General features: G+C 46.8%; 1 pseudogene; it reads right to left on the bottom strand.

Moving 5' to 3' along the window:
* Positions 1–8,023, bottom strand: part of LOC148436087 (death-inducer obliterator 1-like) — a 144,275-nt pseudogene extending 136,252 nt beyond the window's left edge.
* Positions 8,024–16,539: the final 8,516 nt, after the last annotated feature.

The raw sequence follows: 16,539 nt of genomic DNA, 5'->3' as shown, positions 1-16,539 counted from the left end.
AACTCCCTCAGGCCTCTCTTGAATAATAAAAGTGTTTCCTGATGTGCCATGTTGGAAGTTGTACTGCCACGTGTTTGTGCCACCCACTGCTGCAGCTTATCTTAGTCAGCCAGCTAGCTTGGTGCAAATTTTTGGCCTGCATGGATGAAAACAATATAGTGAGCTGTGAGGTGGTCAAAATTGACTGGAAATGAGTGGAAATAAATGTTATTGAGGTTAATAATACTGTAGGAACAAAAAAGGCCCATTTTATGTGATTTTAGCTGTTTTGATGATTTTTAAAGAAAAATCCAGATCCAAAACCAAAGCTGAAAAACAAAACACGGAGGTGAGGTTTTGGCAAAAACCAATTCTGATCTAAAACCAGGGGAGATCCAGATCTAAAACCAAAACACGGGGGTCAGTGCAGATCTCTAATAGTAAGTAGAGTCCCCATATAAATAAACTTAGATCCGGGGTATGTGGATGATAGGTCACTGTTGTGGGAGAGAACAAAGTCAATGTCCAGAAAAGTGGCAGAGATGTTTGAAGTGAAATCCAGAAATGATGTAAATATGGCTGAATGAGATATCCTGATATGCTGTGGAATGACTTGAATGAGATATCCTGATATCCTGTTGAATGGCTGAATGAGGGGTTAACGACAGGCTCAGGACACAGGAGTGGGTAACCTGTGGGAGACAGAGCAGTCACCACCAGACTGGAGACTGTGGGACTGGTCAGAGCGGTGCTGGGAGATCTGTGGTAGCTGATTAGCTGACAGGAGGCAGAGGTAGCACCGGAGCAGGAGCAAGGCTTAGGAGCACAGAAACTCTCTCACAGCAAGCTGTGAAACACATTGCACTGGCAACTACAGGGAGCTCCAAACCCCCTTAAGTACCCAGCAGCAGAGCGTGAGTGGCTGAGAGAGATCACCTGATGCATCAGGATTGGCTCCCTATGTCACATGCCCTGAGGCAAGATGGCCGCGCCTAGACACCCGCACCATGGTGATACTGATAGCCTTACCCTGCCAGCAGGACTCACAGACATCAGACTCCCGCGTACACCCAGCGCCAGTCTCCAAGTACCAGCTCCCCCGCCGGAAGGACCACACCACAGCGTCCACACTGGTAAGCACCGCAGGCTCCTGGGAAGAGATATCCTGGTCATAACAGGAGGTATGTGAGGATCCCCTATGTGATGATCCCTTTTTCCTTTACAGGGATCACACGGAAGTTACCCGGACAACTGCAGGTGCCCCTCAGCAATCTGCCAAACCTCTGCTAGAGAATGTGTGGGCAATACCTTGGTTCTTAAATTGCACCCAGTGACCAGAGAACTCTCTCCTGCCTGTTATTCACTCCTAGCCCAGATCCCACCTCAGGAATGTTGGCTGGCCATAAACTATACACACAGGCAGCAGCCCAGCAGGGGGTCCCAGCAGCTCAGGGACAGTTACATCTGGGGATTCAAAATCCACCCAATCTCTGCACAGGGCTGGGGGGATAAAAAGGGACTGGAGAAGGGCCTCTGTGTTCTTTGTTCGGGGGTTCCTGGCCATGGAGGCAGGACCAACGTGGAGTTTCTGAGGCACCTCCAGACCCAGCCAGGATTGCAGACCCTACCGACTTCCAGCAACGGACTTCATCAAAGGGAGACCAGGGACAGATACGCAATTAGTGTGCCAGCTGGAGCTGGGTGATGTGTGCAGCGTGCCCTACTCTCGCGAGTAGCGGAATTCCTTCGGGCCAAGTGGCTGAGACCAGCAAGTCGTTCAGCAGTACCCCTCCCAGCAGCACCATGCCCACCAGAGTCTCACAGCTGTGCAGCGGTCCGTGCTCACATAGTCCTGAGGTGATTATTGACTGTCTAGGGGGGAAGGGTTCTTTTGTGTGTTTTTTATAATAGTCTTAGTCTTTACATGTGGTTGATGTTAGTGCTCCCTGTATATACTGTATATAGTGTGGTTACGGTTTACATGTATAATTAGTGTGTATGTAGTAAAGGTGCTCTTGTACCTGGCTATAATGCGCAGGAGGTCTGTCATGTCATTCATCTGTCACTCTGCACCTATATTAGCTTCGGCTTTTCTATCTCATACAAATTCACAATTCATGCAAATCCCAAACTCCCAGGAAATCACAAATGTTTTGAGCACAATAAATGTAAATATATATTATATATGTCTGAGGAGCTTTGCTGTAACTGCGGCGCTCTGCCTGGGTGAGACGATGGTGACATCTAGCGTAAGGCAGCGTCGTTTCTCTGGTAACTTATTTACTTTTCTCTAGAGTGTTTTTGTTTTAAAGGAGAATGATCCAAGTTAGTGCTCTGGATGTATAGGTACAATAGTCTGAATGTAGCCTCTCTCACTATAGGATGGACATGTTCTCGCTGCCATTAAGTTACTCTGTTTTATAACTCAATGATTTGTCCCTTCTTGACCAGACAATTCTTTACGTATTTTTGTAAATGGGAAGTTTCAGTAGGAAGAGCTGTTTATTCCTTAATCTGCACATAGAAATATCAGGACAGAGGGCCTGATTCAGAGCTGAACGCTCTGACCAGAGCGCTCGCTCTGAATCAGGGCCGTCCTATTTAAATGTGGAGCGGCCTTTTGGACGCTCGCATAGCTGTGGGTTACCACCCACAGCTTATGCGAGCATCCATGATGATGGTCGCGATGGTCAAAGACCATCGCGACCATCGGGCTTGCGACGAGACCCTGCAGTAGGGTCTCACTGCCGCAAGCCCAGGAGTGATTTTGGCTCTATCAGAGCCAAAGTCACTCCCACTGACATTACTGATGTCAGTGGGGCCGGACTCAGACAGTAGGCGTTCCCATGGGAACGCCTCCATCTGGCAGCCACGCCTCCGGCACGCCCACCAAAGGGGGTGTGCTGTCAGTCACCATCGACAGCACGCCCCCTTTGGTGCGAGACCCTGAGCGACGTATTTCTCGTCGCTCGCCGGGTCTCGTGCATACGCACGATGGAGCTCCCTCCGTCGTGCGCATGCGCATTCGCGCAACATCGACCCGCTTGCGAGCGACCTTTGCTCGCGAGCGGGTCTGAATGACCCCCAGATATCGCTTACATTACACAGGGTGCAGGTGGGGGCCGGCGTCATGCAGCCTGCCATCACAGCTCCTCCGGCTTTCCGTGCTGGTTGCTAGATGCCAGCAGCCATCTTCACCTCTCTCCCTCTTCCCATAAAATTTGGCGGATATTGCTGCTTATTACCTAGGAGACCTTTTGGCTGGATAATGTGACATGCGGCATTATTAGCACCTGTCCTGGTGATAATTCTTCAGTCTGACCCAGTGTGCTGGTCCTGTGTTCCTGACATTTTCCTAGTTGTCACATGTCTTTGGATCTTGCTTGTTTCCTGCCCTGACCAAAGCAGTATACTCAACTTGTTCTTGCATGCAGCCTGCCCTAACCTCTAATACTAAACATGGCCTCACACTAACGACTACCAAACAATGCAATGTCGTGAATGATTTCCCTTGAACTCTCCCTGGCACTCCAGGACCAGGAGTGTCCAAACTGACCAACGACCTATTGTGCGTCCTTAATGATTTCCAGTGCGTCGTGTACGAGATTGCCAGATCTTGCCTGCTGTAGGCAAGATCTGAAGATACGACAACAACCCGCAGGTACGCGCAATGTCATCATCAGTGGAAACTAACGATTTGCACATATTATGTGCGATTTGTCATTCCAATGTGTCAAAATCGGGCAAATCATGCAGAAAATCATCTAGTGTGTGGTAAGGGTCCCCCATGAGTCCCACGCTGCTTTGCCGGGGGGAAAGGAAGTGCCACAGCCACAACTCACACAATAGCTCGGTGCCGGCTGTATTTGTTGGATCTCTGCCAAGTACTGCATGTCGGGTTGCTGCACTCCTACCTACCATACTCCTTTGCCCTAGACTTAGATCTATCCTGATCACACTCCTACCTACCATACTCCTTTGCCCTAGACTTAGATCTCTCCTGATCGCACTCCTACCTACCATACTCCTTTGCCCTAGACTTAGATCTCTCCTGATCCTCCCCGTTCTGCTCCCCTCCTTCATTTTCTCAGGTATCCATTCAGCTTCAAAGCAGCTCTCAGGATCTCTCCAGAATTCCTGAATGAGCAGTTGTCACTGAGCCTTTGTTGGAGCTCCACCTGGTGGCTGCCAGCTGCACGTATACTAAAGCCATACTTGCTCACTTTTACTTACACAAAGGGGCCTATTCATCAAACAATAAACGGCCTGGCAATCATGCAGAGAAGCTAGTTTCCGCATATTTAAGTTACCAGGAAATTCATCATCAGGGTCAATAATGGATCACCTGATATTCAGCAAACGCCGAGAACTGAAAGCTTTCCGTTTGCTTATGAGAACAAGCTCCATCTATAGAGTTCTGGGGATGCGAAGAGGAATTCCAGGGGATTCCTCTGCCGCCTCCTCACTACCTCCCCAGTGGCTTTGCGCATGCATGACCTCGGGTCACATATGCGTAGACGCACTGACGTGGGAGGTAAGTAATTAGCTACTTCTGTAGCTGTGATACTAACTGAGGGGACAGCTGCTATTCTGAGCATTTGTACCCGCACCAGGGCAATTCATTGTTCCGGTGTAAACTATCCCCCGCTGTGATTTGGATACTTACTGATCGGGGGCCATTCGCCCCTCGATGATGAATAGTCCCGTTTTTGCTATTAAGCTCGGAAGCAGCACAGATATGTATCCACCCTGGGCTGTCTCGACCCTCATCCTCACAAGCCAATGTTTATGATACTCATATAAACAATTATTGGGGGGGGGGCCTGGATCTACACTCCTGTTACAAATGATGTCATACTTTTCGCAATAGTACTCACATCTGCACTGGAATTTATCGAATGACGAAAGGAAGGAACTCTGCTTGCCATAGTACTCAAGGCAAACCTCAATTTTCCCCATAGCTCCGATCAAAACTGGAACATTTTCTCACATCTACTAATACATCCGCCTCTATCTCTCCAGGCCGAGTCCCTGCTCCTTTGTCTGACACGAACTGTTCCATTGGCCTCTATCTCTCCAGGCCGAGTCCCTGCTCCTTTGTCTGACATGGACTGTTCCATGTCCTTGTCACAATCCGGTGAAAGTAATCCTCTGTGGAGGACGGTGAGCCGGGGGGTTCAGGTGACTATCGGAGTGACTGAGGCTAGGTCTCCTATTTCCGGCTGAACCCAGGTTTGGCTAGACCTGCCCAGAGGTGCGGAGTCTAACTCACTTGGTGGTTTTCTCCAGTGACCCCTCCAATTGGGATTTGGTTTTCCGCTGCACCAAGTGAGCAGGTCGCGGCCCTCTGGACAGGTACCTGGGAATGGCAGAAGACCGGAAACTATATTAAGTTATTGCTAGAACACTGGAGATACACTGGAACACAATTAGAAATCCTGATCACCGGCTAGCATGAGATTACTGAGAAAGTACTGAGAATCACTAAGAAATCCAGGAGCTGACTAGTTCAGCAGCTCAGGGAGATGTGGACACAGACAGGTACTGGAGTTTGCTAAATTTGCAGGAAAGCGCAAACATATACTGGGGATTGCACATACAAGAGTAGAGTGGACTCAAGGTATATATTGGGAATGCTAGAAATGTGGTACTGGACAAAGGCCAAATCCTGGGAGAGCTAGAAATGCTGGTACTGGGCAAAATACTGGGAATAATTATATATGTAGGTGCAGATTGCACAGACAAGACATATAGAGAAGATAGGCATACACTGGGAGAGTGCTAACTGCAAGTGCAGATTTGCACTGACAAGACACAGAGCAGATTGACACAGACATGTGCTGGGAGGACCAGCTGTGAGCTAATTAATACCAGCAGGTAATCTGACACTTCCGTGATACAGGGTAATAGCCACAGGAAAGCTGCAATAGAATTAGCAGCACATATACAAAGATACACAGGGAAGGGACATGAAACACTGAAGTACTTGTGAGAAAGCTAAAGTCTCAGAGTGGTTTAGCATGGAAGCTAATACAGGAAACTGGGAAACTGTGAGCAGGCTGAAGCAACACACTGAAAGACAGCAGAGAGCAACAGTGGGAGTAACACAGGCACTTGGAATAACGAAGTTGAACAGCGTCTTCCTGGAGTTCTGGAGGCGGATTTATACCCAGGGGTAGCAGATTACTGGAGCACAGCATCAGCTGACTGAAATCATGCTACCATAGGTTAGGAGTACTGTCACATGAGAGGAACTGTCATGGCGGAGCCCATGATGGGAACTCCGATCCCCAGCACACACAGCCGCCCATGGAATCTCGCAAAAAGCACCTAAGGCAGAATTCTCAGCTCACATCCATCACTGCACCAGACGTCTGACCGCAAGGAAGTCCGGGGAAGCCGGCAAGGAGGTGAGAGAGGCCGATCCTAGGCTGAACCCTGACAGGCCTCTATCTCTCCAGGCCGAGTTCCTGCTCCTTTGTCTGACATGGACTGTTCCATGGCGTCTATATCTCCAGGCCGAGTCCCTGCTCCTTTGTCTGACATGGACTGTTCCATGGCCTCTATCTCTCCAGGCCGAGTCCCTGCTCCTTTACAGGAAACTGGGAAACTGTGAGCAGGCTGAAGCAACAGTGGGAGTAACACAGGCACTTGGAATAACGAAGTTGAACAGCGTCTTCCTGAAGTTCTGGAGGTGGATTTATACCCAGGGGTAGCAGATTACTGGAGCACAGCATCAGCTGACTGAAATCATGCTACCATAGGTTAGGAGTACTGTCACATGAGAGGAACTGTCATGGCGGCGCCCATGATGGGAACTCCGATCCCCAGCACACACAGCCAACCATGGAAGCTCGCAAAAAGCACCTAAGGCAGAATACTCAGCCCACATCCATCACTGCACCAGACGTCTGACCACAAGGAAGTCAGGGAAAACCGGCAAGGAGGTGAGAGAGGCTGATCCTAGGCTGAACCCTGACAGTACCCCCTCCTTTTAGGGTGGGCACCGAACACCCATAAAGGCTCAACTGGAACTCCTCAGAAAGACACAAAAAATATATTTGAAAAACACAGGAAACTTGAAAATCTTGATTGAAGATACAATAAGAACTGGAAAATTTAAAAGAGCAAGGTTCCCAATACCAGATGGATTCTGAGACTAATAATTGGACAAAATAGTCAACTTGGTCCAAGAAAGGTTGGTCACCAGGAAGTCATCGATTCTTCTTTTTTTTCCGAGACTTTTTCGAACCACTTGAAGAAGAAGAAGACTTAAGTTGCAAAGTGTCTTTCATGGGAACTACCGACATTGATTTTTCATCGTACTCAGGATCATAGTCAGAATCTGTGTTATAATTCATCATCCTTATGCCTCCTTGAGTCTTATCCTTCTGGACAGGTTGTTTTTGTACTGGATCTTTTTGAGAAGGACTCAAAGAAATGCATCTGAGCTTAATAGCAGAGGGTGGTACCCCAGAACTGGAGACTTTGTTGAGATGAGTATCCTCGAGAGAACTGTAAGGGTAAGTTGGACCAAATTCTTTAATGACTGCCGCAGTAAGGGCTACTAAATCTGACAGCATCGGATCCTTTGAATCATAAATAGGCTCAACCCGGTCCCAAGCTTTACCTCGGAAAGATGAAATTATAAATTTTACTACATTAGTAGGCTTGATTTCAGACCATGGCGAGGATTTCATAATAGTGATGAAATGATCCACCAAGGCATAATACTGCGTTATATCTCCATCAAAAAGAATGGGCATGGGGGGGCGTGGCCTGACCGTTAATGGAGGAAGCCGCATCTCGTTAGAGCTCCGGGCCAGTGCAGAGGAAATTTAGCCTCTATAGCCCCATCCCGGTCAGCGGACACCTCCAGACCTTTGCTTACCTTCCCCTGGTTTGTCACTGGCCCAGTGGGTGAAAGCTGCGGAATCGGGAGGCGCAATAGGCGCTTCCGCGGGTTGCAGCTGGCCTGCTGCCCTTTGAGCCGGGGACTGGAGCGCGCGGACTGGCGGCTGTGGACTTCCGGCGGCGGCGGCATTTCTGTGGTGTGCGCCCGACGGAGTCCTCTCTGCCGCACATCGCGTGACCCCTCTCCGGCCCTCTAGCCTCGGCTACCCTGCTGCTGTGTCAGGGCTGGTGTCCCTGCTTCTGGGGACTCCCGGGAGACATCTTTGGGAGGAAGCCCCAGCGTTCTGAAGCCTCCGGCGGCCATCTTTGATTCTCTCCCACGCTGATGCTGCTGCTGGTTATTGCTGCCAGGATACTGGCAGTGCAACCCCGCTTGCTGACAGGATTATCTGCTACCTGTGACTCCCTGGAGTAAGGGGAGGGTGGTGAGTCCCTGAGGGGAGATTATATTATATTGTATTTCTATATCCCACTGCTCCACCTGCTCCATTGTCACGTGACCTGTTGGCCCTTCTCTCTATGTCTGGAGCTCCTATATGACCACCTATACATATCCAGTTTATTTTTCACTAGCCTAACAGGTTCAAACCATATCAGCTACTTAGCTTGCTCTTTCCCTGACATTTTTTACTTTTGTGCTGGTGGATATTTGCCATTTACTCTACGCTGGCTCCCTCTTGTGGTCTTCTGTGATAATTACCTCAAGTACAATTTGCAGCCACAATTAGCGAACCTCCATGTGCTATTATATTTTCTGCCAGCCTTTCACACTCTTTTTTCTGAGGCTGAAGTTCTCCTGGATGGAGAACTAACCCTCTGGAGTTAAAGATGTTCGCTTAATATTATCACCAAACGTGCCTGGACGATTATTGTAGAGCCCTGTGTCTCACCTTTTATACCGTAGTTTGTTTTGTTTTTTTTGTATTATTTCACTATGTCGCAGAGAGGTAAGAAACCTCCACCATCCTCTGCAAATTTCTTCGGATCTAAATCCAAGGGTTCACAGAGTTCATCATTACCCCCAGAATCCCCCTCCTCCCCTTGCTCATCCGAAGCTGGTATTGATCCTCAAATTCAAGCGGTTATGACTGGTTTGTTGGAGGGAGTTCAATCCGCATTCAAGCAAGAACTGTCAAAGGCTATAACAGAATTTAAATCAGAATTGACATCTCTTGGCAACAGAACGGACGCGCTGGAATCTAAATCGGACGACTTATGCCGCTCCCAAAATCGTCTTGATAAAGAACTCTCTAGACTTCATGATGAGGTGGAGACACTCAAAGAAAGACAAGAGGACCAAGAGAATCGTTCCCGTCGCAACAACTTACGTATCCGTAATATAGCAGAATCAATCCTTGGTCCCTCCTTACCGTCATTTCTAAAAGACTTTTTTCAACACTTAGTTCCAGCCCTTACAAATGAAGATTGTTTATGTGATAGAGCCCATAGAGCACTCCGATCGAAGCCCTCTCCTACTCAACCTCCTAGAGACATCATAGTTCGCCTGCACTATTTTCGTACAAAGGAACGGATCTTGTTAGCTACTCGAGACTCTCCAGTGATTCCTTTCCAAGATATGCAGTTACAAATCTTCCAGGACCTGGCTCCCTCTACTATTCAGAAACGGCGGGATCTTCAGCCAGTCACTAAGATTTTATGGCAGCATCAAATCCGATATCGCTGGGGATTCCCCTTTATGCTTCAGGTTTCAGCAAACAACACTGTACATAGTGTCAAGACTCTCACTCAAGGTCAAGATTTATTAGCCAAGCTTAATCTTTTTCCGACACCGACTTCTGATCCGGTGACTGATGCAGCCTCTCCCAAACCTCAACGCTCCCATCCTCCTTCACCGGACTGGACCAGGGTTTCCCGTCACCATGCTAAGGACTGTGACCCCACTTGAACTGTTCGGTCACTCCCTGGTGTATACTCTCTTTATAATAGGGTTTAAGCTCCCTACAATGTTCTTTTTGAATTTTGCTAGGAGGAACAGTCCTCCCCTCGTGGTTCTCTGCGACATAAATAGTTATTATTTGTATGAATATCCCGATGTTTAGATAATTTTTCTCTTTTCCCCTTGTCTTTCCCATTTTCCTTCTCCCTCCCTCCCCTTTTTTTTTGTTTTTTTGTTTTTTGTTTTGTTTTGTTTTGTTTCTATATACTGACACAGGTTTATGATCCCTGTTTTACAGGGATTTTTGTTTGATTTGGTTTTAGCCGATCTTATATTTAAGGGTCCAGGCAGTCCTGATTCTATTGGACGGTCCTTTCACCACCCCCCATGCTCCCTTTGATATTTTTGATTAATGTTATGTTGATTGATATTATTGCGGTCCTTGATTGGGACCCAATTTACCAGGGTTGTTACCCGAATGGGTTCTCTGTTTCTCTCCTTTTTTTGTGTGCCTTTCTTTCTCTGTGGCTCTCTTCTGTTTCTTTTTCCAATTTTTTTTTTTCTTCTTTCTGTCCCTAAGGGTGGCTCTACTTGGGCCAAATTTTTGACTTATTATATCTGTGTGTTATGTCAGCAGCACCTCTTTATATATTTTTCCATGTCTCTTAAATTGCTATCAGTTAATGTAAACGGTCTTAATTCTCCTAAGAAACGTACTGTTCTCTTGGGGGCTTGTAGGAGGGAGAACGCCGATGTTGCATTTCTACAAGAGACGCATCTTACGGGCCCGCATTCTCAGCTCCGAGGTAGGTGGTTTGCCCAGACCTTCTTTGCTTCAGCGAATTGTAAAAAACGTGGGGTAGCCATTTTAATTAGGCGTAATATCCCTTTTGTCCACATTAAAACTGTGACAGACCCAGAGGGTCGATTTCTTATAGTGATCGGTACTCTCCGTACTGAGATTTTCACTCTGGTGTCAGTGTACGCTCCTAATCAAGACCAGCCCCAATTCTTTGATTCTCTGTTCAGGCGTATTAGCAGAGTTGCGCAGGGCCATATTATTTTATGTGGGGATTTTAATACCATTATTGACCCCCTGTTAGACAGATCAAACCCGCCTTCAAACTCCTCGGGGATGTCTCTTCCTAGAGCTTCTCGTACTCTCCTGGCCTCCCTTAAACATTATGGCCTTAGTGATACCTGGCGTCTTAAACATCCTCACAGCAAAGACTATACTCATTTTTCAGCTCCACACCAACATTATTCCAGCATAGATATGATCCACATTTCCTCCACTATTACCTCTCTAGTTACGGAAGCCGGTATTTCCCCCTTTACATGGACAGACCATGCAGGTGTCTATATTCTTTTAATGTACATCGCTCTCCTCGTAGGAGGCGTAACTGGCGTCTTGATGACTCCCTTTTACAACATCCCCCGCTCTGCTAGAAATAAAATTGGCGATGACCCGCTATTTTGAGGAGAATACCTCCCCTGATATTTCCTCTAGTATCCTCTGGGAAGCCCATAAAGCTACTATACGGGGTTTTCTTATTTCTAAAACCTCAGCGGTTAGGAAAGCGGCTGCACAAGAAATTACTTCCCTTGAGTCACAAATTTCAGTACTATTGATTCAGCATAAAACATCCCCTAGCGCCTCCGTGCTAACCCAAATTGAGAAACTACGAGGTCAGCTTAATGCCCTTCTGTCTCGTCGCGCTGCGCTTATCTTGCAAAAACTTCGTCAACGCTTTTATGATAAATCTGACAAAATTGATTCTTTGTTAGCTAATAAACTGCGTCGCAGACAAGCATTAGGTGCGATAGACAAACTACACTCTCCGTCTTCTGGTTCTCTAACTTATGATCCTGAGGTTATGGCTGAGGAGTTTCGAACCTTTTATAGTTCCCTTTATAACTTATCAGATTCTTCTTATCCCACTTCTGCTGGAGCCGAGGGGGTGCACTCATATTTGTCCTCTACTTTCCTTCCGAGGCTCTCAGAATCCCAATTATCTACTCTCAATGACCGTATTTCAGATGAAGAGACAATAGCTGCTATTAGATCAATGCGTTCCTCTGCCGCCCCAGGCCCTGATGGATTTACAGCCCAATATTATAAACTGTTTGCAAAGGAACTTGCCCCACATCTTACATCTCTATTTAATGATATTTTGGAGGGCGCTCCTTTTGCTCCTGATACAACTCGGGCAGACATTGTAGTGATCCCTAAACCTGATCATGATCCTACTCATTGTATTAACTATAGACCGATTTCATTATTAAACGTCGACCTGAAAATTTATGCTAAAATCCTAGCGACTAGGTTAGCTCCTTTGCTTTCTTATTTGATACATCCGGATCAGGTCGGGTTTATACCTGGACGTCAGGCATCGGACAACACCAGACGGGCCATTGATCTGATACATTCTATTCATAAAAGGAAACTTCCTTCTCTGATTTTAGCTCTTGACGCGGAGAAGGCCTTCGATCGCATCTCCTGGCCCTTCATAATCGCTGTCTTAGACAAAATGGGATTTTCAGGCAAATTTTTAGATGGCGTTGCAGCACTTTACCGTTCCCCCTCAGCACGAGTTTTGGTTAATGGTGTCTATTCCTCTAGTTTTGGAATAACTAACGGTACTCGGCAGGGTTGTCCCCTCTCTCCCTTAATATTTGCTCTTATTATGGAACCCCTAGCGGCAAAGATCCGTTGTAATAGAGCTATCTCGGGAGTATCCACTGGCCCTTCGGAATATAAAATCGCATTATATGCTGACGATATTTTAGTCTCTCTCACTGACCCAGCTCGATCCCTAAATTCACTTCTAGAGGAAATAAATTCATATTCCCAACACTCGGGTTATAAAATTAATGTCACCAAGACTGAAGTTCTTGATTTCTATATCCCTGCTACCCTAAAGCAAACACTGGAGGCCATGCTCCCTTGTACCTGGCATAAAAAAAAGATTAAATATCTTGGTGTTTTCCTAACTCATCATCATCATCAGCTGTTTCAGGCAAATTTTCCCCGCCTTCTAGATTGTATTAAGTCTGATTTGTGTGACTGGTCCAATTATTTTATTTCTTGGATAGGTAGAATACATTCAGTTAAGATGAGCGTTCTCCCTCGGCTCTTGTATCTATTTCAGACCCTTCCGATCTGCATCCCTCCATACGTGTTCAAATTCCTTCAGTACCAAACCTCATATTTCATATGGAACCGGAAACGCCCGCGGATCAGACTAAAGTTGCTTCAGCGGCCTTCTAGGGGTGGGGGTTTGGCAATTCCTGATTTTAAAAAATATTATTATGCTGCGCAGCTCTCTCATTGTGCTCAGTGGTGTAACTTCGGTGCGGGGAAGGTCTGGGCGGCTATCGAGGCCGAGGAGCTGGGACTGGCTACTGTATCCTCCCTCTTGTGGATCCCTAAGATTCATCGTCCCCGGACAGTTTCTTCTCATCCTGTAATTTCCCGTTCTTTAGCAATTTGGGATTTAACCAATAGATGTTTTAAGTTAGCTCCGGCCCCGTCCCCTTTGATACCTCTACTTCATAATCCATCTTTTCCTCCTGGTTTATGTAAGTCATCTTTTACTGCCTGGTCATCGAGCAATATCTATTATGTAAATGATATTACTATAGATACTAATTTCCCACAATTTTCTGACTTCCGGGATAGAGCAGCGGTTCCATCCAAAGATTTTTTTCGGTTCCTACAAATTAGACATTTCCACTCCAAAATTAGCTCGATTCTGATTAGCAGACCTTTGACTTCTTTTGAGTCCTTATGTTGGAGAAGACCCTCCACTAGGGGTCTTATTTCTACTATTTATTCCTTACTAGGGGAAGAAGTAAGCTCTAATCGAGACCCTCATGAGTTAGCGTGGGAACGAGATTTGGGACACCCTATAGACGCTGAGGATTGGACGGAGATATGGGACAATGCTGCCACCAGCTCTATTTGCGTCAAAATTAAAGAAAATGTTTATAAATTGCTATACCGATGGTATTATGTACCATCGCGGCTACAAGCAATGTTTCCCGATGCTTCGGATAGATGTTGGAGGGGTTGCGGTGGAGAGGGCAGTTTTTTGCATATCTGGTGGACTTGTCCCAAACTATCTAGAATATGGCAGGAGGTTCTTGCTCTCCTCTCGCACCTCTTTGATATTACGATTCCCTCTGATCCTCGGCATTTTCTACTTCCCTTGGGTCTGCCTTCTCTGTCCCGGTGTCAGAATAGGTTATTCCGACATATAGTGTCTGCTATGACCTGCCAAATTGCAGCGGATTGGAAAACCCTCATCCCTCTCCGATGCAGGCAATATTATCACGCATCTGGTATATATACAAGATGGAATATATGACAGCTTTATTACGTAATACATCCAAAACCTTTGATAAAATATGGTCTCCTTGGCTGACATACCAAAATGTTTCCTCTCCATTTAACAATTAATTTTTTCCTTTTATATTTTTTCTCTAATATGTTTAATCTGAAAGAAAGTGATCCTATATGGAGTCCGCCCACCCTCTTATCCTCTTATTCTCCTTTGTCTTTCCTAAAGTCTTTCTTTTCCTTTTTCCTCTTTATTTTTTTCTCTATTTCTTAAACGGATTGCCACACCGTTGCTGCAAGATCTTTCTCTTGCTTCTGTATTCCTTCTCTTTTTTATAATGAGAAAATTTTCTACTATATCATATTATTATTCTGAAATAGTACAGTTCCCACTATAAAAGTATGTTATGTGTTAATCCTTATTTTTGAATATTGGAATGTACTGTTTTTTCTGTGATTTGCTCATTAAAAAGAGTTTAAAAAAAAAAAAAAAAAAGAATGGGCATAGAAACTTCAGATGGATCCTGAAGGATACCCATAGATATAGTGGTAGCGTCATTTTGTGAACCTCTTAACTGATGGGGCACTAAAACATTTGACTTTGACACAACACTAGAAGATTCTTCCTTGAGTAAAGAACCGGAGATCTTTCCTTGGGATACAGATTTTGAAATCCCTTTTTGAGATGTAAGACTTGAGACTTTCCCCTGGACTATGAGACTTGTTACCCCCTGCCAGGGTACATAACTAGAAACCTCCTCTGGAGGTATGATGCTTGACCCCCCATCTTGGGGAGTAACACTTGGAAACCCTTGTTCTTGGGGTACAAGACTTGAGACCCCCTCCTGGGGTAAGACACTTGAACTCTTCTTCGGAAATGTAATACTCTAAATCCCCCCCTGGGGGATGGCACTAGGAATCCCATCGTGGGGTGAGACACTTGAAGTCCCCTGCAGGGGAATAGCACCACGAACCCCATCTTGGGGCATTACACTGGGAACCCCATCCTGGGATGAGGCACTTGAAATCCCCTCCTGGGGTATAACACTGGGAATCCCATCTTGAGGTATAACACTTGGAACCCCATCCTGGGGTGAGACACTTGAGGTCCCATCTTGGAGAATAACACTTGAAATTCCCCCTTGGGGCACAACACTGGGAACCCCATCCTGGGGTGAGACACTTGAAATCCCCTTCTGGGGTGAGGAAACTGAAACCCCCTCTTGGGGTGCGAGGCTTGAAACCCCCTCCTGGGGTGAAGAACTTGAAATAAGGACTTTCTCTTGAAACGTAACACTTGAAATCCCCTCCTGGGGTATAACACTGGAAACCCCATCCTGGGGTAGGATACTTGGACCCTTGTCCTGGGGTGAAGAACTTGAAACAAGAACTTTCTCTTGAAAAGTAACACTGAAAATCCCCTCCTGGGGTATTACACTAGGAACCCCATCCTGGGGTGAGACACTTGAAGTCCCCTCTAGGGGAAGGACACTAGGAACCCTCTCTCTGGGTAAGAGGCTTGAAACCCCCTCCTGGGATAAAGAACTTGAAATGAGGATTTCCTCTTGGGGCGTGACACTTGAAATCCCTTCTTGGGGTATAACACTAGAAACACCCTCCTGGGGGATAGCATTTGAGTCCCCTTCCTGGGAAACAAGATTTGAAACCTTCTTTTGGGGTGAGAGACTCAAGGCCCCCTCCTGGAGTACAGAACTTGACACTCCATGTTGGAGTATGGGACCTAAAACCCCCTTCTGGGGAAGCTGACTTGGCTTTTCCTTTTGGGGTACGCAATATGAAACCCCCTTTTGGGATGCAAGAACACAAACTTCCTCCTGGGGTGAGTGGCTCAGAACCCCCTCTTGAGGTATGGAACTTGAGACCCTTTCTTGGGGAGTAACACTTGAAATTACGGTCCGCTCCTGGGGCATAACACTCGAAACGAAGGCCTCACCTTGAGGCATGAAACTTGAAATGAAGGCCCTCTCCTGGGGTGTGAAACTCAAAACGAAGGCCTCCTCTTGAGGCGTGTAACTCGAAACGAAGGCCCCCTCCTGGGGCATGAAACTCGAAACGAAGACCCCTCCCTGGGGCGTGAAACTTGAAATGAAAGCCCCCTCTTGGGGTACAACACTTGTAACCCTCTTCTGGGGTGAGAGATTTGAAACCCCCTCCTGGGGCATGAAACTTGAAATGAAGGCCCCCTTCTGGGGCATGGAACTTGAGACCCCCTCTTGAGGAGCGAGACTTGGGACCCCCTCCTGGGGTGCAAGACTTGGGACCTCCACTCGGGGTAAGGAAGTTGAGACCCCTCCTGGGGCTACTGACTGGAGTCCCATATTGGGAAAAACAGAATCCGGACTGGGACCGATGGAAATGGAGTCCGGGCCGTGACCAGTAGAAATGG

Source organism: Taudactylus pleione, unplaced genomic scaffold (genome assembly GCF_031769625.1).
Source record: "Taudactylus pleione unplaced genomic scaffold, aTauple2 ptg001965l, whole genome shotgun sequence".
Classification (NCBI taxonomy): Eukaryota; Metazoa; Chordata; class Amphibia; order Anura; family Myobatrachidae; genus Taudactylus; species Taudactylus pleione.
The sequence above is the reverse complement of the archived record's forward strand: the minus strand, read 5'-3'. Positions and strand labels throughout refer to the sequence as shown.